At 37.4% G+C, this 23,629-nt stretch overlaps 1 pseudogene; it reads left to right on the forward strand.

Annotated features, from left to right (window-relative positions):
* Positions 1-4,269: 4,269 nt before the first annotated feature.
* On the forward strand, positions 4,270-4,698 carry LOC118833793 (annotated as a pseudogene).
* Positions 4,699-23,629: the final 18,931 nt, after the last annotated feature.

The raw sequence follows: 23,629 nt of genomic DNA on the forward strand, positions 1-23,629 counted from the left end.
GTGCCATGTACTTTTGAGAAGAAAGTATATTCCCTTTTATCCCCATTCAGTTTTCTCCAGAGGTCTATCATATGTGCCTTTTCTAAAATTCTGTTTACCTCCTTAACTTTTTTCTTATTTATTTTGAGGTTAGATTTATCAAGTTCAGAAAGGGGGAGGTTGAGGTCTCCCAATATTATAGTTTTGCTGTCTAATTCTTCCTGTAACTCCCTTAACCTCTCCTCTAAGAATTTGTATGCCTTACCACTTGGTGCATCTAAGTTAAGCAATGATATTGCTTCATTGTTTATGGTGCCTTTTAGCAGGATATAATGTCCTTCCTTATCTCTTTTAATTGAATCTATCTTTACTTTTGCTTTGTCTGAGATTAGGATTGCTACACCTGCTTTTTATACTTTAGCTGAGGCACAATATATTTTACTCCAGCCTTTTACCTTTACCCTATGTGTATCCCCCTGTTTCAAATGCATTTCTTGTAAACAGCATATTGTAGGATTATGGTTTTTAATCCATTCTGCTATCTGCTTCTGTTTTGTGAGAATGTTCATCCCCTGCACATTCAGGGTTATGATTTCTATCTGTGTCTTTTTCTCCATCCTACTTCCCCCTGTTTATGCTTTTATTTCTCCCTTTCCTCTTCTCCTCCTCAACAAAGTTTTGCTTTTGACCGCCGCTTTCCTCAGTTAACCCTCCCTCTTTATTCCCCTCCCTTATTTAACTGTTACCCACTTGCTACTTCTCCTCCCCCTTCTGACCACCCCCCTCCCTTTTTCCCCCCTTACCCTCCCACTTCCCGTAGGACAAGTTAGATTTCTAAACTTATCAGAGTATGTTATTCCCTTCTTGAACTAGATCAGATGACAGTAAAGCTCAAATACTGCTCTTCTGCCTCCCTTCTTTCCCTCTACTATAATATGTTTTTGTGCCACTTCATTTGATGTAATTTACCCTTTTCTACTACCTCCTTACCGCTTTCCTCATAGCCCTCCCTTTATATCTCTTACTTATATTTTATATCTTTACATCAGTTAATTTATACAGGCATTCACAACCTATGTATATCCCTTTCAATTGTCATAATAGCTGTACCATTCACAAAAATGACTTATATATGTGTGTGTGTGTATATATATATGTATGTATGTATGTATGTATATATATATATATATATATATATATATATATACATAAAACATACATCAGATGATATAATCCCACATAAAGATGTAAACAACCTACCCTTATTGGTTAATAAGGTTTGTGGGGTTTTTTCCCCTGCTTACCTTTTTATGTCTCTCTTGAGTTTGGAGATCAAATTTTCCATTGAGTTCTGCCCTTTTCATCAGGAAGGTCTGGAATTCCCTTATTTCATTGAATGTCCATCGCCTTGCCTGGAAAATTATACTGAGTTTTGCTGGGTAGTTGATCCTTGGTTGTAGTCCCAGCTCCTTTGCCCTTCAGAATATCATATTCCAATTTCTCCTGTCTTTTAATGTGGAAGCTGAGAGATCCTGCGTGATTCTGACTGTAGTTCCATGATATTTGAATTGCTTCTTTTTGGCTGCTTGCAGTATTTTCTCCTTGAGTTTATAGCTCTGAAATTTGGCTATAATAGTTCTTGGTGTTTTCAGTTTGAGATCTCTTTCAGGGGATGATCGGGAATTCTTTCAATGACTATTTTGCCCTCTGGTTCTAGGACCTCTGAGCAGTTGTCTTTGATAATTTCTTCGAAGATACTGTCAAGGCTCTTTTTTTTCATCGTGGATTTCCAGTAGACCAATAACTCTCAAATTGTCTCTCCTGGATCTATTTTCCAGGTCAGTTGTTTTGCCAATCAGATATTTCACATTTTTTTCTATTTTTTCATTCTTTACATTTTGTTTTATTACTTCTTGGTGCCTCATAGATTCATTAGCTTCCACTTGCTCAAGTCTATTTTTAATGAGTTAGTGTTTACATTTTGCTTTTGAGTCTCCTTTTCCAATTGGTTGATCTTGCCTCTTAGGGTGTGATTTTCTCTCTCTAGATTCTGAATCTCCGTAGCCATTTCGCCCATCTTTTTTTCCATATTTTCTTTAACTCCCTAATTTGGTTTTTAAAATCCTCCTTTAGCTCTTCCAGCAGTGCTTTTTGGGCTGGAGACCAGTTCATATTACCTTTTGAGGTATCTGATGTATCTACCTTATCATTACTTTCTTCTTCTTAGATACCACATCTCTCCTGTCAGATTGGCTAAAATAACAAAACAGGAAAATGATAAATGCTGGAAAGGATGTGGGGAAATTGGAACATTGTTGCATTGCTGGTGGAGTTGTGAGCTGATCCAGCCAATTTGGAGAGCAGTTTGGAACTATGCCCAAAGGGCTATAGATATGTTCATACCCTTTGACCCAACAATACCACTTCTAGGGTTGTATCCCAAAGAAATCACACAAGCGGGAAGAGGACCCATATGTACAAGGCTATTTATAGCAGCTCTTTTTGTGGTAGCCAAGAATTGGAAATCAAAGGGATGCCCATCAATTGGGGAATGGCTGAACAAGCTGTGGTATATGAAAGTGATGGAATACTGCTGTGCCATAAGAAATGGGGATGATGCAGACTACATAACAACCTGGAAAAACCTACACGACATAATGCTGAGTGAGCGGAGCAGAGCCAGGAGAACGTTGTGCACAGCCACAGATATATGGATTCCGTGAGGACCAACCCTAACATACTGCGCTCTTCTCAGCAACCTAAGGGGCAGGACAACTCCAGGGGACTCACGATGGAGAATGCTATCTTCATCCAGAGAAAGAACTGTGAAGTTTGAATACAGAGTGAGGCGCACTACATGCTCGCCTTTTTTGCTTCTCTTTTGTTTTTGTTTTTGGGTTTTTTTTTTGGTTCTGTTTCTTCTTTCTCATGATTCATTCCATTGGTCAAAATTCTTCTCCACAAATTGACTAGTGCATAAATTAATTCAATGCGAAGTTATACAGGACAGTTATATGAGCTTCCATGCCGCCTTGGGGAGGGAGGGGGGAGGGAGAGGAGAAAACCTGGAACTAAAAACTATGTAGAGTCATGTGTGGTAAACTAAAAATAAATAAATTAATTAAAATATACAAATAAAAAAAAGAAAAAGAAAAACTGATAGCTACATTTAAACTTGAATTTAGAAAAGATCTCTTTTTGAGTTAGATGAAAGGAATCTAAATAGCAGAAGAGTTATAACAAATCGGAATGATTTTTAGAAGCTGACATTTGCCATAACCATCATGAACAAATATATTCTTCTAAAATTGTTAATGAGAAGTGTAAAAATAATAACAGCTAGCATTTATATAGCACTTTATGTTTTGCAAAGTGCTTCACAAATATTTTCCTATTTATCCCCCTAACAGCAGAAGGAGGTGGTGCTACTATTATCTCAGTTTTACTGATCAAGAAATTGAGGCTGAGAGAGGTTAGGGGACTTGCTCTGGGTCACATAACTAGTGTCTAAGATTGGTTTTGTACTTGGGTCTTTCTGGCTCCAGGTCTAGTATCCTATCCACTGTGCCATTTAAGTAAGTATAAAAACATTTTAGTACTTGCAAATAGCAGTATATGCTGTAGACACAAGAAGAAACATAGGAGGAAATTTGAAGTTATTGTGGAATACTTGTAAAAACAGACATCAAACACTGCAGATGGAACTTGAGAGAACTATTGAAGATGTGAGGAGAGGCATTTGAACACCATATAAATCTTTCTGGCACGTATGGTAGACAACTTGAATGCTGTATCACTCAAAGACAGTAGAAGGAAAACATAAGAACAAAATACAAAAACAAAAGTAATCAGAAATTTTAGATCCTTTTGCAATAGCAATTAAAAGACAAACAAAAGTTCATGATTTTTCCACTGAGAAACTCTGAGGGTCTTCCCCTCCCATACTGATTCTTTTGGGAAATCAAACTAGGCCATCTTTTGCTTCAATTCTTACCTAGCTTTTAATCATCAGATGGGTGTTGCCTCAGACAAACTGAGACCTGGCAGAGACCTTAGTTTGAAAAGGCCAGGGTCTCCCACTGCATCTGGGGCCATCGATAGTCATCCTGACCTATGTCTTGCCACTGGACTTCAGTGACTCTGAAGGAGAGTGATGCTGATGACTCTGTACACCTCTGCCTCACTTAAATCCAATTCACTTGCAAGTCAAGACATCACCTTCCTGGAGAGAGAAGGAGCCTTTACATACAGCAGTAGCACTAGTACAAGTGAGTGAACTGCATGGCCAAGATGTGTGACTTTACAGAGGATCAGACAGCAGAGTTCAAGGAGGCCTTCCAGCTGTTTGACCAAACAGGAGATGGAAAGATCTTATACAGCCAGTGTGGGGACGTGATGCAAGCTCTGGGCCAGAACCTTACCAATGCTGAGGTGCTCAAGGTCTTAGGGAATCCCAAGATTGATGAGCTGAATGTGAAGGTGACTTAGAACACTTTCTGCCAATAATGCAGACCATAGCAAACCATAAGGACCAGGACACATATGAAGACTATGTAGAAGGGCTTCACATGTGTGAAAAGGAAGAGAACAGTACAGTCATGGGGGCTGAAATACAACATGTCTTCATCACCCCAGGTGAGAAGATGACAGAGGAAGAAGTGGAAGTATTAGTGGTAGGGCATGAAGACTGGTTGTATCAACTATGAAGAGCTAGTCTAGATGGTGCTGAATGGCTGAGAACAACTCCCCTTTCCACAAAGATCCACCCCCCTAACTTTCTCAGTGTGAAAATTATCTTCTTGCCCCTGAGGTATCTAACTACATTTTCAGGGTTACCATCATCCTCACTTCCAAACCCACACCTCTTTGGCCTATTCACTCTCTGCTTCACTTACTGTAAATAAACTTACTATCTGCTCCTAAAAAAAAGACATCACCTTCCTGATGTCATTGGTCCTCTTCCAAAGGACAAACAACAACACAACAAAAGTCAAAAGGGCAAAATAAAGTAATAAGTCAAACAGAATAAAGAACAAAATAAACAATTTAACATTAATAGAAAAACATTAGTACAGAGACTTGAGAATCTATGAAATTGGAAGAAAGGATACTCAAAGAAGGAGGGCATGGAAAATTTCTGGTCCACGTGATTGAAAGAATTCTAGCAAAATGAAAGTACAAATTGGATCTAATAGAAACCTTGTTGCCATTATTACAATGAACAATACACTGTGTAAGTCAAACATAGTAATTGAAACTGTCTTCTCTGTAGTGCTTTAAAATGGTGGATCTCACTAGGAACTACGCTCATTTGTTTCAATGCTTCACAGAAGTGTGTGAAATATTAGCAAAGTATTTTGTGAATTTCCTTCAGGACTCAAGCCTAATCCCACCTTTATTCAAAAAAATATGTTACATATATATTAGCAAGACATTAAAAAATCAATGATCTCTCTAAATATAGACCAAATATGTGTCTTACTACTTTATACAAAACACTCATAGCTTGTATTACTAAAAAAATCTATAAACAGTTACAAGAAAACAATATATAGACTGAGAAACAAAAAGATTGTGCTAAAAAGCCCCTAGGGTGGAAAGCATAACTCATTAAAAAATTTTTCAATTTTTCTCCTGAAAATGAGAAAATATTGATACTATTTTTACTGATTAGCATAAAGTTTTGGACTTAATTCAGTAGTTATGGGTTATTCATGTATTACAAATATTTAAAACAGAGCCTAGTATAGTGAGAACACTTGAGTATCTGGTATCCCACATGAAAACTGTTCTTGATTTAAAACCTGCCAATGACAATATAATGCCAAGAATAACTAATGAAAACTGGAGCACCTTCTAGTTTAATTCCAATATAGTTCTATCCAGCCCTAAATGCTTTATTAGGCTCCAGGATAGACCTAAAGTATGACTTTTGAGTTTAAAAAGGAATATAATCTAAATATATTATTAATCAGTTTATGGGCATGTTTGACATCAAGCTATTTGGTTTCATCAATAAACTACATTAACATTTCATTCATCTTATAGAATTTTCTTCCAATTATTTGCCTATGTAATTTGAACTTGATAAATGTACAATTTTTGATATACACCTAAGAATAGTAGAAGTAGAAGGTTGTAAGCTTGAATCCAGAAATTAAATTAACCCAATGGACAAAGGTGATACTTACAAATGTCATGTTTTCTACATTAAGAGACTTACAGGCATTTTGAAATCAAAACTCAATTAAAACACATTTAAAACAAGTAAAATGTAAGTAATATCAATCTTAAAGTATACTTTAAGCCCATGGTAGATTTTGAAATTATCTTAACAAAAACTCACAAAACATTAATGAAACACAGGGCCCACTACTCTAAGAAAGTTACACAAAGATTATCCACACTTCTCCCAAAAAAAACAGGAAGAGAATTGATCAATTTGTCAAAAACCTACAGAAATTGTTTTGAAACTACCAGACATCACAGTGAATGAGAGTACCTGACAAGTACATATCATTGGATGGATTCAGTGTCCCTATAAGTGTTTTTTTTTTTACTCTGGATGGATCCCATGAAATGGCTAAAATGAAAAAATTATATCAAAACACCTTTCTCTTAGGCAACATCTACAAAAACTCAAACAACCTTATGTCAACAATGAAGCTGCAAACAAATGTTTGAGGTATGCTTATGGGTTTATGGAAATTGAGAGGTTTAAGAATAGCAATTCTGGACCAGATACTCACCACAAGAAGTTACAGAAGGGTTGTCCTGAAGGACCTCCTACTTAGTCATCAACGCACATTATGCAAGTTAATGGTAGAAGCTGTAATACATTATTGCAGGCTACACATTTTAGCACTTACTGAATAATTAGCAACACGTGACCTGGTAAATTGGAATTAAATGTCAGAAACTTGCTATCTTATGTGGGCTGACAGATGACAAACCTCAATGCCCCATGGGAACTTGTGGTAGTCTCTCCCAAGTTAAATTAAAGGCTTCCAGAACCCTAGAAATTCTAGGAATTCTTTCTGACAAGAAGGAAAACATTTCCTGAGTAATAAGTTTCCACTGAAAACATCTGTGGGTCTAGTATGATGGTTTACATAAATTATTGTGAATATGTAGAAATGAACTCCATAGAAAATCGTCTTCAAAAGCTTACCTTCACTTCTCATATTTTCATCAAGGATACCCTCAATATTTGAATATATTGTTCTCATAAAGATGTTATGGAGATGAGAAAATAAGTCTAAAGGCCAATAGTAGCTTATGTTCTCTCAATCAGCTTTTTAATTTTTTTTGGTAGTAATACCATTATGTGTGATCTTTTCCCCCATTTTTTTTGTTATTTAAATAGTACAGTGGATAAGAGGACTGGGCCTGGAGTAAGGAAGACCTGATTTCCAATATGTCCTCAGATACTTGGCTGCATGGCCCTGGTCATATCACTTAACCTCTTTTTGCCTTAGCTTATACATGTGTAAAATAGAGATAATAATAACACTTACTTCCTAGCATTGTGGAACGATCAAATGAGATATTCATAAATCACTTTTCAAAACTTAAAGTGCTAAGGAAAAGCAATTATTAAATTACAACTATTATAATTATCTGACCTTCATATGCACATACATATACATATATATGATTCCTCAGTCCTTTCAAAAATAGTGTCATCTCCAGCATTTATTTTTACCTGTTCTGTTCCTACTATTCTAGATTTATTTTTTCCTTTCATTTTATTGTTTATTGAACTCTTTACCATAGTTAAAACATTATACAGAATAGCTGAATGTAAAACAAAGGCCTAGGTCTCACCTTCACAAGACGTTTCTTGAGAACAGCGATGGGTTTTTGCTTTGTCCTTGGATCTCTAGCTCCTAGTACAGTACTATGTCTATAGGAAGACCAAATAAATGCTTCTTGAATTAAACGGGATTCTTCTGTAAATTTAATGAAATCACTTAACTTCTTCTTCTGAAAAATTGGGTAGAGGAGGGTGATAATACAATGCCACTTACTATATTTATTTTGTGATCTTGTAGAAATTAGTAAGTGAATTAGCCAAGGCTTCCAACTTTCCAAGGACTAACAATGTCTACTTCTTCCATGGAATAAAATGGCAGAAAATGAAAGGTTAATTTTCTTTTTTCCCCTTTAAAGAAGTTTATAATTATTATTGTTCTTATATTAATAGGAATTCATTTTCTCTTTCTTACTCCTTTACATTAGAAAATAAAGAAAAGAAAAACAACGCTATTATAATAACGATGCTCATATATATTGGCTGATGTTGATTGGAGTCATATCATCAAGGATACATTAAATACCTACTTGTGTGCCAGGCACTGTACTAAGCAAAGTCAAGTGAAGAAAATTCCCATAGCAACAATGTCCAGAAATACAGTTCTCATGCCATATTTTTAGTCCATCACTTTTTTTTTGTCAGGAGAGGAGTAGCATACAAGATTATTTCATGGAATTATAATTTGTCATTACATTGACCAAAGATCTTAAGTCTTTCAAAACTGTTTTTTTTTTAATTTAATAATACATTGTTATCTTACAAATTGTACTCCTGGTTCTGCTCACTTTGACTGCATCATTTCATACAACTCTTCTCAAGTTTCTCTGAAACCATTCCTGTCTTCATTTCTTACAACATGAGAATTCCATTACATTCATATGCCATAATTTGTTCAGCCATTCCGCAATTAATGGGCACCCTTCTTAGTTTCTATTTTGTTTTGTCCAGGATGAAAAGTGCTGCTATAAATATTTTTGTACATTTAGGTATTTCTTTTTTTTTAATCTCTTAGGGTATAGATACAGTAGAGGTGTCAGTTAAAGGGTATGTAGAACCATTTTAGGATTTAATAGTGATATCCTGTGGGGAGGGAAAGTTTATTTATTATGAAATCTATTCTTGCAGTGTTTTGTAGCTTGACATTCAATAGTTCTTTGGACTGGGCAGGTTAGCACTTTAGATTCATAACCTGCCATATGCTGGAGTGATATAAAGCCATTCTAAAATGCCTTGCTGCTGAAAAAAAATAATAGATGATCAAAGAACTTAAAGGTTCTCAGGGAATAACTGAAAGTACTGCCTCAAAGTCAATCATTAGTGAAGGAGCTGCCATAAAATATATTGAGCAAAATTATGTTAGTTATATTTCCTGAACAATGATTAGAGATTTCATATGGGGAAATAAAAATCAGCATTGTACACTGAATCTCTTCTTTGTTAAAGATTACTTCTGCTTCACAGCAAATTAAAGAAAAAACAAAAATATATGAATTAACTCATTTGATTCTCATGTGATGAATGTAAAACCCCAAATGACAGAGTTTCTGGGTAATTAATAATCAATTTATTAATTAGTCTAGCGATTAATCCATAAATTGATGATCAGTGGTTTCTCTTTGAAAACCAAAGACCCCCAATGGAGAATAAAAGGGAATGCCCATCACAAATGAAAAATCAACCCTGATTAATAGGCATTTAATGAGAAGGTGGAATAGGAGTCTTCAGCTTCTCCTGCTGAGAATGTGGCTTGATCATGATCCTCAGCCACCTCCAGCAATCTGGAAGGAGGAATCCATCTCCTTACACAGCACTTTGGTTAGTTTCCTCCTTCATGAGCTGGGTCACTCTAAACTCTAATAGAGGGGTGCGAGGATAGGACTCATTTTCTATTGGCAAGAACTCACCCAGACTGGATTCTGTTTCTACTGTAAACAGAAATAAGGTCTCCTAGTTAGGTGAGATCTGTCCAGGATTAAAGAGTTTGCTCCCAGAGGGTTAGGGTTAATCTTAATCAGCCATGTCCTTCAGAGACTGACCTTCTACAGAAGCTGGGCCTCGATAAAGAAACAGAGGAGAAAATGTCTGGATCCTAATTTAATAATTGGTTATTCATATAATAGAAAAATAATTTATCTCAGCCACAACAACCTGCAATAGTTAGGTACTACCATAAACTACAGTTTTACAGATGAGGGAATTGAGCCTGAGACAGTTAAATTACTTCCTCAGGATTATACAGATAGTAAATAGTAATCCATCACTACTAACAATAAAACAGGCAGGTCATTACTTTTAGGTGAATCCTAGACAAAATTGCATAATAGTTGACATTTACCTTTAGGCCTCTAAAACTACTGTTTTGCTCCTGCCTTTCTCCCCCTTCCATTCCTATGTTCCTTGTCCAGCCTTCCTATAGTTCTCTATTAGGGTATCCAATCCTGGAACTATTCCACTTTCACTTGGTGTTGTTGATATTTCTTTATGCCCTGTAAGAGCAAAAGCAAAGTGAGACTTTTTACTGTTTTTCTTTTGGAGTGCTTCTCAGCACTAAGGCAATCAAGTGCCTTTGAGTGAGTCTTGCCTTTGTTTGTAGGAAGGCCCACACCCTTTTGCTAAATAGGTCAGGAGAGGTGTGAAGTCCTCCAGAGGTGTCAAGCCCTGGAGAGGTGTGAAGCCCCAGGACCCTAAACAGAGTATCCATGCTCTGAGGTTAGCATTTTGTTTGGGGGCTCACTCATTGGAAGCACGTCTGTGGAGACTCTGGGTAGCAATTATGGTGCCCCCCAGCTTTGAGAACCCAGATGTTGGTGCTTCTCTCTCTGATAACTATTTATGTGTAGTTTTGGTCAGACAGGTAGAAGCCTGTCTGTTGATTTGTGTTATTTTGCTCTGTTTATATAATTTCTGCTTGTATTTGCTCTGAAGTTCAGGGTGCTGACTTTTCCTCTGAATTAAGTGAATGATATATGTATATTTAATTAAAGTGAGAGTGTAAACTCCTTAAAGTTGCTTACCTTAGAAAAGCAGATCAAAGAACCTGTGCTAGCAGCCCTCCTTTGTGCTGGTGTTGTTGGTTTTATGCCCTCACAATAGCTGCTAGTAACATTGTTGTTACATGCCCTCAACTCTAAACAAAAATATATCTGCCTGTACTTCAGTCTTTCCATGACAATGATTGTTTAAAATGATATTTTTTTTTTAAAAATAGAATTCTAAATGTAGACAACAATGGCATCCTGAATAAAGTATGGATAAAACAATAAATTATAGAAATAATTAATAACTATGTGAAAGAGAATGCTAGCAGTGAGACAACATTAAAATCAGTTTGGGGTATAAGTAGTCCTTGAATAAAAAATTACCTCTCTGAAAATATAAATTAACAAATTTGAAAAAAAATTTAGCAGATTTAGCATACAATTAAAAACAAGCTTGAAAATAAACAGATTACCTAACACAAAAAAGCAAAGAAGTAATTTTAAAAGTTAAGGGAGAAATAGATAAAATGGAAAACAAAACGCTAATCTGAAAAGAAAACTTGAAGATGGAAAAGACTAGCAAAATCAATAAACTGTTAACTAACATGATTTTCTTTTTACACAGAAGAAAATGAAATTGCTGAAATGAAGAAACGAACAAAGTGAATTCACAATAGAGAGGAAATAAAAATATTTATCAAGTTCTAGCATTGTTGTTATTCATCCTTTGTTTCTGAAAAGACCAAAGACATCAGGAGAGGGATGTCTTGACTTGCAAATGAATTGGATTTAATTTAAGAGTTGCGCAAAGTTGTCAACCTCATTCTTTCTTCCAGTCACCAGCATCCAGTGGTAAGACAAATGTCAGGATAACCCTGGCCTTTCTAACTCAAGGTCATTTCCCAGATCTCAGTCTGTGTGAGGCTATGTTCATTCAATGACTAATGGTTAGACAAGAATTGAGACAAAAAAATGACCTAATTTATTATCACAAAAATATCAATCTGTGAGGGGAAGACTCTCAAAGTTTCTTGTCAGATTAGAAACAATTGCTACTTACACTCATTCTAAGCCATCAATCCTCTTCCCCTCTCCCCATCATTGTCTTGTCATTGCAAAGGGGCTTGTGTAGCTCAATAAAACTATAAGCTATGCCATGCAGAGTTACCCAAGATAGACAGGCCACAGTGGAGAGTTCTGACAAAATGTGATCCCCTGAAGAAGGAAATGACAAACCATTCCACTATCTTTACCAAAAATCCCTCATGAACAGTACTAAAATGATACTATGTTCCTGGGGAAGAGCAAACATGGAACAAGCGTTTGGTTTAAGATTGGAAAAGGAGTAAACAAGGTTATATAATGTCACTTTATTTAACTTAGACACAGAGTACATCATGAGAAATGCTGGGCCGGATGAATCAAAGGCTGGAATCGCTGAGAGAAATATCAACAATCTCAGATATGCAAATGATACCACTCTGATGGCAGGAAATGAAGAGGAATTAAGAAGCCTCTTGATGAGGATGAAAGAAAAGAGTGTAAAAGCTGGCTTGAAGCTTAACATAAAAAAATAAAACTAAGATCTTGGCAACTAGTCCCATCACTTACTGGCAAACAGAGAGAGAAGAAATGGAAGCAATGTCAGATTTTATATTCTTGGACTCAAAGATCACTGCAGATGGCAGCTTCAGCCATGAAATTGAAAGACACTTGCTCCTTGGAAGGAAAACTATGGCAAATCTGGACAGCATACTGAAAAGCTGAGACATCACCTTGCTGACAAACGTTCCTTTAGGCAAAGCTTTGGTTTTTCCAGTAGCAATGTTTGGCTATGAGAACTGGACTATGAGGAAAGCTGAGTGCCACAGAATTGATGCTTTTGAGTTGTGGTGCTGAAGAAAACTTTTGAGAGTCCCTTGGATGCCAAGGAGATCAAATCAGTCAATACTTAAAGAAACCAATTCAGGCTCTTCATTGGAAGATCAAGTACTGAAGCTGAAACTTAAATATGTTGGCTGCATAATGAGAAGACAGCACTCAAAGGCAAAAGGAGAAGGGCATGGCAGAGGATGAGATGGATAGATGGTATCCTGGAAACAATGAACATGAACTTGGACAGACTTCAAAAGATAGTGAAGGATGGAAGTGTACTATGATCCAGGGGGTCCTACAGAAAGACTGAACAAGAACAGCGACAACAATAAGCCATCAAAACCCAAATAAGGAGCCACAGAGGCTTGAGCTGAGGGCTATTTTTGGTCATTCCATGAAAAGCCAAGAGATTTGGATTTAAAGGTTTAGTCATGTAGCTCCATTTGAAACACAATGGGCTGGTCCACAGAAAACATACTGAAGCAGCAAGGGACAAAAAGTTATTTGTCCCAGATTTTAGAAAAAAATCTAGTCCTTTAACTCCCAAATATTTTACAAAATACATGCAACCAAAAATTATATTCCTATGGACAGAGCACACACATAAGTATATGGTGGTGGTGAGGGGCTGTACCTCTGTGTGGCTAACAGAGAAGCAGAAGAGATATGACTAACCTCTTTACTCCCCACCCTTCTCCAAGAAAGACTCATTCCTTCCAGGTACATTTTCAGAGTTAGTTCTGGGGGTCTACAGGCTCTGAGTTCTTCGAAGATAGCATGCTCTAAGGAGATGTTTGGTCACCGCTCTCCTGGCCTGTGCTCTGGTCTCTGACTGACCAAAAGCACTCTTCTCTGCCCTGCAACTGTGACTAGGGCCCCTGTATCCCACCTATAAAATGGGGGGGTGGTAATAATAGCACCTACCTTCCCGGATTGAGTGATTCTGCTGAAGCTTCCTGAGCTCTGAAGATGTCAAAGGCAAGGAAAGACTGGCCATAGGGGACCTGAGTTTAATTCCCTGTTCCCATACTTGGGAAGCTAGGTGGCACAGTGGATGTTGGATTTGGAGTCAGTCTAAGACTCCAGTGTAAACAATTATGTGCTAGAAAAAGATGAGAACTTAAAAGAAATGATTACCTACAAAATATAAAATACCAATGGTAACAAAACGAGAGAGCTTTTAATCAACCTAATCTCAGAAAATGAGACTGAATAAGTGACCAAAAAATTACCAAGGCTAAAAACATTTTTAAACCTGATTGTGACAACAATGCTACTTGCCACTCCTGTGGCTATGTAAGGCCAATAACACCAGCACACAGGAAGGCTGCTAGCATATGTTCTTTGATCTGATTTTCTCAGGAAAGCAACTTCAAGGGGTTTACAATCTCACTTTAATTAAACATACATATATCATTCACTTAGTTCAGGGGAAAGAGTCAGCATCCTGAACTTCAGAGAAAACACAAACAGGAATTGCAAGCAAATATTATATAAACAGAGCAAAATAACACAAATCAGCAGACAGGCTGTCAATAGCAATACATACGTAGTTACCAGAGAGAGCAGCACCAACATCTGGGTTTTTCAAGGTCTGGGGGCTCCTTAATAGCTACCCAGAGTCTCTTCTGATCACATCACACAGACACTCTTCCAGTGAGTGAGCCCCAGGCAAAATGCAAAACTCAGAGTATATATACACCTCTGGCCTTCCTGTGACTTAAGCAGGTCATCAGAGACTCCCGATTCAATCACGACTCCTGACTGAAACAAAGGCAAGATTCGAAGACACTTGATTGCCTTAGTGCTGAGAAGCACAACAAAACAAAAGATAACAAAAAAGTCCCACCCTGCTTGCCATTACACTGATCCAGCTGGATTTACAGAAGAATTGTCATCAACCATTTTAAAAGCAATTTTATTTTTATATATCTATTTATTAATTAATTTTTACTCTCCTAGATATATGTATTCTTCTCTCTTGAACACATTCCTGATGAAAGTACATTTCCAGAACTACCAGCCCTCCTCCCCCATCTGATTCCTCTGTTTTGATTCTTCCTCTCACACCTCATTTGTATAAGATAATCACTCTTTTTAGCTGTTCCTGAACAGTTTTGCTTTTTGAAGTCATATCATGCTCAGGCCTACCCCAATCTTTCTTGTGAACTTCCCAATTGCTAATAACAATCTTAGACATGCATTTTACATTTCACAGATTTAAAAAGTAAAGTCTTCCTTTATTGAATCCCTTGTAATTAGTCTTTGGTATATACCATATATTTATCTTAGCTTCTGTATGTCAAATATTTTATTAAGTTCATTTTTTTTTTTAAAAAATCCTAAAAATCTGACAATTCATTAAATATCCATTTCTTTCATTCAGGATTATGCTTAGCTTTTCTGGGCATGAAATTTTTTACCAGAAGCCCAGTTTTTTTGCTCTTCAATATATAGTTTTCCAAGATCTGCAGTCTCTTAATGCTGCCACTGCTAGGTGTTATGTGATTCTAATTGTGGCACTGCCATGTGTAATTTTTCTCTTGTTGCTTATAATATTTTATCCTTGACCTAGGAGTTTTGGAATTTGACTACAATATTCCTATGGGTTTTCCTCATAGAATCTCTTTTAGGTGGTGATCACTGGATTTTTTTCTATTTCTACTTTCCCCTCTTATTCGAATGCTTCAGGAAAACTTTCTTTAATTATTTCTGTATTTTTCTTTCAAGATTCTTTTTTGATCATAGATTTCAGGTAGTCCAATTACCCTTATGTTTCTCTTCTTGATCTGTTCTCCAGATCAGTTGTTTTTCTTCTATTTTAACATTCTTTGCATTTTGTTTTGTTATTTCTGGGTGTCTTGTGACTTTGCTGGCTTCCCCTTGCTCAATTCTGATTTTCAAGCAGTCATTTTCTTCCTTACATTTCTGGACCTCCTTCTGTAATTGTTTGACTTTCTTTTCATAATCTTTTTTTTCTTGAACTGCTCTTTTTTCTTACTTTAGTTTTCCCTCAGTCTCTCTCATTTGATTTTTAAAATCTTTTTTAAGTTCCTCTATAAATTCCTTTTTGGCAGGTGACAATTTGATATTATTCTTTGGGATAGAAAAAGGTTTCTTTGCTTTAGTACCTTTTGAAGATGAACCCTGGTCTTCTCTACTCCCATAGCAGCTCTCTATGGTTGGATTCTTTCTCCTTTGCCTGTGTATTTTGGGGCGGGGGGTGGTCATTGTGGTAATAGCTTAATTTTTTGTAATCACTTCTAGTCATGGGACATGGGGGATGGTGCCTCTGACCTCAGATCCTCCTTTAGTTCTCTTTTCTGACCTTAATCACAAACCAAGACCTTCAGCCTACTCTAAGTGCTGACTGCCAGGAGTGTCCCTGTCCCACTGCTTCTGCACTCACAGGGCATGTGCTGCTTCTTTCTCACCTGGCTCCACAGCACAGTTGGGTCTGGTGTTCCTTCTCAACAGAGGTTCCCTCAATTTTCCTAGGCTCAGAGGTCCAATTCCCCTCACTGTCCTGGGGACAAAAGTTCCTGTGGCTGGGGCAGAGGCAGCCTCCCAATCCAGCTAACTCCAGGGCTTGTGGATTGCTATTTAAGTATTCCCTAGCCTGGAGAGCTTTACTCTTCACAGGGACCAAACCTTGTCCTGGCCACTCTATATTTGACCTGAGGAGTTGTTTTTATCTCTTTTGTGGAGGAAAATCTTGGGAGCTTAGAATTTTCTGACCTACTCCACCATCCTATTTAAAAGCAATTTATACAAATATCTCACAAATTATTTTCACTAATTGATAAAGAAAGCATACTACTAAGCTCTTTTTATTGGCAGACATTGTCCTAACATGTAAACATGGAAGGATAAGGCAAAGAATACATATTACAGGCCATTACACTAAGAATACTGATGTAAAACAATTAAAATACAAGAGAAAAAATTATAAAACTATGCACTCTGAACTCTATGTGTATATTTAAATTCTCTATGCATACAACCACACACAACCATATACCAGGAATGCAAGGATGATTCAATATTAGCAAAACAGAAACAACTAATAAAGTAAAACTGCCATAATCCAAACAATAGCAATTCATGCAGGAATAGCCTTTAAGTACAAAACTAATTTATACTTAAAAACTTTAATGTTATAGAAGTGCCACTGAAATTATGTGTGTGTGTGTATGTGAGTGTGTGTGCATGAATAGTACAGGCATTTGAAGATACCAATAGATAGACATATAAATCTTTACACTATTTTCAGTAGAGAGCCCTAGATATTTTCCCAATAAAAACATGGTAATACAATGTTAATTTAATCATTAATTTACAACTTTACAGTTGGACATGGAAAAATTGTTTTGATAAGTATAAATTATTTCATGCAGGTGAAGAAACATGAGAAGGTATAAATGAGTAGTAAAAATACTCACAAATTGCTCCATTTCATTCTTTTCACCATAGTCTCTCACAGCAGAAAGCCCCTGTATGATCGCCCCATGCCTGATTTTGTTACTATTCAGTCATTTCAATCATGTTTGACTTCAAGACTCCCTCTGGATCCCCTCAGGGGCAGAGCCAAGATGGCAGCTGGAAAGCAGAGACTTGCTTACACTCTCCCCCAGGTCCCTCCAAACACCTATAAAAATGGCTCTGAACAAATTCTAGAGCTGCAGAACCCACAAAATAGCAAAGGGAAGCAGTGCTCCAGTCCAGAACAGCCTGGATGGTCGCTGGGAATGGTTTATCACAAGGAGCTGGGAGCGGAATGAAGCAGAGCTCAGCATGGGCTGTGCCAGGACCAACCAGACCCGGAGCCAGGCACAACTGGCCCTAGCACCCTGAATAAGTGAGCTATGGCAGTTACCAGACTTCTCAACCGACAAACACCAAAGACAACAGAGAAGGTTAGTGGGTAAAGCTGCGGGGACAGAGTGAAAGGAGTTCACGGTTTGGCCACTGCCCTGGGGGCAGCAGAGGTGGTGCAGTTCTAAGGCTGCTTACAGAGCTACAGCTGCAGTTGCTTCTGGCCCCAGGCCCACCTGGTGGGAGGAATTAAGTGGCAGATCAGAGCAGGAGTGCAGAGCCTGCTTAAATCTGAGTCAAGTTCCCGGTTGGTGCTTCTTGGGGGAGGAGGAGCCCTGGTGTGGCAGAGCCTGCTGTGTAGAATTAGCTCTGAAAATAGCAACACAGCCCCTCTAGCTTGCAACAAAGTACTCTCTACTCTACAAGCAGTCATACCCTGACAAAAAGCTCAAGGGTCAAGTATCTGGCTGTGAACATGGCCAGGCAGTGAAAATGGACCCAGATTCACACTCAGACTTTGGAATTTTTTTGGTGACAAAGAAGATCAAAACATACAGCCAGAAGAAGTCAACAAAATCAAAGAGCCTACATCAAAAGCCTCCACGAAAAATATGAATTGGGCTCAGGCCATGGAACAGCTCAAAAAGGATTTGGAAAAGCAAGGAAGAGAAGTAGAGGAAAAATTACAAAGAGAAATGAGAATGATTCAAGAAAACCATGAAAAACAAGTCAATGACTTGCTAAAGGAGACACAAAAATATCGAAGAAAATAACACCTTAAAAAATAGACTAACTCAAATGGCAAAAGAGCTCCAAAAAGCCAATGAGGAGAAGAATGCCTTAAAAGGCAGAATTAGCCAAATGGAAAAGGAGGTCTAAAAAACCACTGAAGAAAATACCACCTTAAAAATTAGATTGGAGCAAGTGGAAGCTAGTGATTTTATGAGAAATCAAAATAGTATAAAGCAGAACCAAAGGAGTGAAAAAATGGAAGACAATGTGAAATTTCTCATTGGAAAAACCACTGACCTTGAAAATAGATCCAAGAGAGATAATTTAAATATTATAGGACTACCTGAAAGCAATGATCAAAAAAAGAGCTTACATACCATCTTTCAAGAAATTATCAAGGAGAACTGCCCTGATAGTCTAGAACCAGAGGGTAAAATACAAATTGAAAGAATCCAACGATCTCCTCCTGAAAAAGATCCCAAAAAGAAAACTCCTAGGAATATTGTCGCCAAATTCCAGAGCTCCCAGATCAAGGAGAAAATACTACAAGCAGCCAGAAAGAAACAATTTGAGTATTGTGGAAACATAATAAGGATAACACAAGATCTAGCAGCTTCTACATTAAAGGATTGAAGGACTTGGAATATGATATTCCAGAGGTCAGTGGAGCTAGGATTAAAACCAAGAATCACCTACCCAGCAAAACTGAGTATCATGCTCCATGGAAAAACATGGACTTTCAATAAAATAGAGGACTTTCAAACTTTCTCAGCGAAAAGACCAGAGCTGAATATAAAATTTGACTTTCAAACACCAGGGTCAAAAGAAATATGAAAAGACAAACAAGAAAGAGAAATCATAAGGGACTTACTAAAGTTGAACTGTTTTTTTCACATTCCTCCATGGAAAGATGATGTGTGTAATTCATGAGACCTTTCTCAGTATTAGGGTAGCTGAAGGGAATACACACACACACACACACACACACACACACACATAGACAGAGGGCGCAGGGTGAGAGGGTGAATTGAATATGAAGGGATGATATCTAAAAAAATCAAATTATGGGATGAGAGAGGAATATATTGAGAAAGAGAGCAAGGGAGAGATCAAATGGGGTAAATTATCTCATCACATAAAAGTGGCAAGAAAAAGCAGTTTGTTGGAAGGGAATAGGGGGCAGGTGAGGGGGAATGAGAGAATCTTGTTCCCATCGGATTTGACTTAAGGAGGGAATAACACACACTTATTTGGGTATCTTACCCCACAGGAAAGAAGGAGTAAGGGGATAATAAAGGGGGGATAATAGAAGGGAGGGCGGATGAGGGTGAAGGTAATCAAAGCAAACACTTTCAAAAAGGGACATGGTCAAGGGAGAAAACTGAATAAAGGGGGACTGGATAGGAGGGAGCAAAATATAGTTAGTCTTTCACAACATGAGTAGTGTGGAAGGGTTTTACACAATGATACACATGTGACTTATGTTGAATTTCTTGCATTCTTAGGGAGGGTGGGTGGGGAGGGAAGAGGGGAGAGAATTTGGAACTCAAAGTTTTCAAAGCAGATGTTAAAAAAAAAGTTGTTTTTGCATGCAACTGGGAAATAGGATATATAGGCAATGTGGAACAGAAATCTATTTTTCCCTGCAAGAAAGTAAGGGAAAAGGGGATGTGGGGGGAGTGGGGTGACAGAAGGGAGGATCGACTGGTGAACAAGGCAGTCAGAATATATGGGGGGAGTGTAGAAATGGGGAGAAAATTTTGTAATTCAAAATCTTGTGGAAATCAATGCTGAAAACTAAAAATATTAAATAAATAATAATAATTTTTTAAAAAAGAAATATTAAAAAAAGACTCCCTCTGGAGTTCTCTTGGCAAAGACACTAAAGTGGTTTGCCATTTATTTCTCCAGCTCATTTTACAAATGAGGAAACTAAGCCAAATAGGGTAAAGTGACTTACCCAGGGTAACATAGTTAGTAAGTCTGAGGTCAGATTTGAACTCGGGAAGATGAGTCTTCCTGACTCCAGGCCCACACTCTATCCACTGAACTGCCCTGTGATCATGCCTGATAAAACTCTTGTTTTTATAGTCACCCAGTCATCAGAAACGGTAGGAGGGAAAAGGCTACATTTTTCCCAAATTTGAATGAAAGAAACGACCAACTAAAGAAAATACAGCAATCTAAAACGTCTAAAAATGTTTTCCATTAATTTGTAGTGTAATTCATATCATCAAAGTTCTCATTGAATTTAATATCATAATTTGACATTTTCATTAGTAAACAAAATTACACCATGACATTTTTTTTCTTTCTTTTAAGAACTAGATAAGAAAAAAAACATTAAGACACTGATCACATCAGGTAGGGGATAAAATATTTTATAAAGAGAAGGTTGGACTAGATAACCTCTAAGGTCTGTTCCATTTCTAGACCTCAATGTCATGAATTTCACAGTGCCTTGCCCAATAGTAGGTCCTGGGTGAGTAGTGGTTGAACAAAATGAATGATTGTGTACCTAGGCTTTGGTGCTACCATCTCACCCCGTAGTGGCATCGATGGGTTGGGTGCTCAGATGATACCTGGCTACTTATACCCTCCCTTATATTTCTTAGGATAGCCCTAAGTGACTGGAGATTGTTTCTCTAGTTCTATAGCTCACAAGTTCTCACCAGCATCCTGTCCCTTAGCCCAACACACACATACACACACACACACACACACACACACACACACACAAAATGTTTCTAATTGATATCAATTAGCCAAAATTACTTAATTAGCTTTTTTTTAAATGGGCATTTACATTGGAATATTAAGAACAGTTGATAGAAAATAACTCTCCAAAAGTTTCAGACATACTCTCCTTTAAGTATATAGAGAATTTAGGGTAAAGGGGGTTCGGACAGAGAGATAACATGTGGCAAAAGGGTAATCCATAGCTCCTGGTTTATGGAAGGTCTTTTCTTCCCTTCATGGGACCCTCACAACGTTCCCTTTAGGTATGGTGTAGGCTTCTGCAAGGATCCTTATAGACTCATAAAGCTTCCTTTCCTCAGCATGTCTAGTTTGTCCAAGGCATGCAATGGACCAACTGCTGCCAGATGGCCCTTGCCATTCCTGGGTTACTGCTAGAAGGCCATTAAGAAGACCAAATCCTGGAGGTTCTTGAGAATGCACAAGGTCTCCTCTGGTTAAAGGGTAAGGGAAGGAGACAAAACCCCTTCTCTCCTATAATCTGTGACAAATGACAGGCCTGAGAGACAGTTTTGGGGTAATTAATAATCATTTTGTTAATTACGCTAGCAAATAATCAATAAATTGATGGTCAGTGGTTTCTCTCAGTAACCAAAGACAAAACCATGGAGATCCTAGAATGATTAAATATTTTGGAAAAGGAGGTGCCCCCGACAGGTGAAAATCAACCCTGATTGGTGAACAATTTATGATGGGGTAGAGATATTAATGATGAGTGGGCTAAAAGTCTTTAGCCCCTCCTGCTGAGAATGTGACTTGATCATGCCACTCAGCTGCCTCTAGGAATGTGGCTGAAGGAAACCTCCTCTACCCAGTCCACACTAGTTGGGCTTTCTCCTTCATAAGATGGGTTCCCCCAGTCTCTAAATGGAGGGAAACCATGACACAGGTCTAAGGGCAAGAATTTACCCAGAGTAGATTCTGCTTATAAGGTTTTGTAGTTGAGTGGGGTCCTGATAACAGAGTATGTGCTCAGAAAATTTGGGCAATCTCATCTCTCAGCTATGTTCTTCAAAGACTGACTGGATGACCTTCAGGGGGTGGTCCCTGAATGAGGAATTAGAAAGGAAAACCTCAATCCTAATTTAATAATTGGTCATTAATATAATAGAAAAAAATCACTTAGCTCAAAATAATTCCTTCTTGGGGACAAGGCTGGAATGTTCCCATGAATGAATTGGCCTGCCTCTTACATACAGAAGTTCTAACTGGATCACTATTTATATGAGACCCTGAAGGCATGATTGAGTCTCTTCAAGCTATCCTAATATACTTTCTGTATAGGGTCATTTCATTTCATCCTATGGGTTTCAATCTTTCCAAATTGATAAGGATCTCACTGATCTAATTTAATGTCTTTATTTGATTAATTTATTCAGTAGAAGTGTTTTCACCTTACTAAGGCTATGACTTTAATTGGGGTGGGTTGATTGATTGTATTCAGCTTATCACAATATGTTATCTTTACGAATTAATCTAACTTTCTTTATTTCAGGTCTGAAGTTGTAACATATGACTTCAGAGTTTTTCGTCCATTACCATAAATTCACACTGGTGAGCAAAGCTGTGCCCAAGTGTGTAATTAAGTATTTAATAAATTGTCACAGTGTCTTGCATTTGAGATCCTTAAAATATTTGTTGAATAGGATTAAAGTTTTAGTTTTTTTTTAAAGAGAGGGCACGGGAAGCTATTGGCATGAGTAGCTGAATAGAAAATGTGAGATTGTTATAATTCATTATCACATAGGGAGACAGCAGAAGCTACTAGTGTCATGTATCTAATCAATATTCAAAACACATAAACTATTTTCCGATCCTGGACCTTTGTTTCTAACCTTTTAAGTAAGGCAAAGACTAGAAAAAGTAGGAGAGGGGAGGCTTTTAACAATCTAAGTTTTTCTTCTTTCTCAGTTGATGCAAGCCTGAGGAGCTGGGGGCATTTGGTTGAGCAGCGATACCAAAGCCAGGTTTGCCATCAAACTCACATGAAGGGAAACAGTTCTATTGAATCACTTTCATATCAATAACAATCTTCCTCTCATTCCAGCATCCCTCAAAGGGAAAATGTCTAGGGTTTTTTTTTTAAGATCATATACTTGTGGCTAATAACAATGATTTTCCACGTTAGTTGCATGAAAATTGAAAGAATAGTCTAGAGAAGGCCTTCTTCCAGAAAGTCATGGCTATGATTTTTATCGCCCTCTGTATTGCTTGTACATATCAATGCATATCACAACCACATGAATCTAAACCATTTTCTGTCAAACATTAGCCATTTGAGTTTTTATTTATTCATGTTATTAACTCTGAGTCCCCACACTAAACTCTGAAGAGGCAGTAATCCTCCAGCTACTTCCCCTTATGTCTACAGCAGCATTGTAACCATGTCCACTGAGAGGAGAAGATACTTCAATTCAAGCATCACCAAGGATTTTGGAGATCCTTAGGTGATAATCCTGCCATTTCTACCATCGTCTCAAAGTCAGGAATCTTTTGTCTTTCTAAGAAGAGATCAAAAGTAACTGAGCTTAAAATAGATTTTAATTTCCTATGTACTTTGAATCAAAAAGACAGTTTTTTGTCTTCAACTATGCATAGCAAAATAACTATGTTAAAAATGTGATTCTTGTTAAAAGAAAGCAATTCAAATGACAAGTGTTTGTGAATAAATTAAAAA

The sequence above is a fragment of the Trichosurus vulpecula genome, chromosome 1 (genome assembly GCF_011100635.1).
Source record: "Trichosurus vulpecula isolate mTriVul1 chromosome 1, mTriVul1.pri, whole genome shotgun sequence".
In the NCBI taxonomy this organism is placed as follows: domain Eukaryota; kingdom Metazoa; phylum Chordata; class Mammalia; order Diprotodontia; family Phalangeridae; genus Trichosurus; species Trichosurus vulpecula.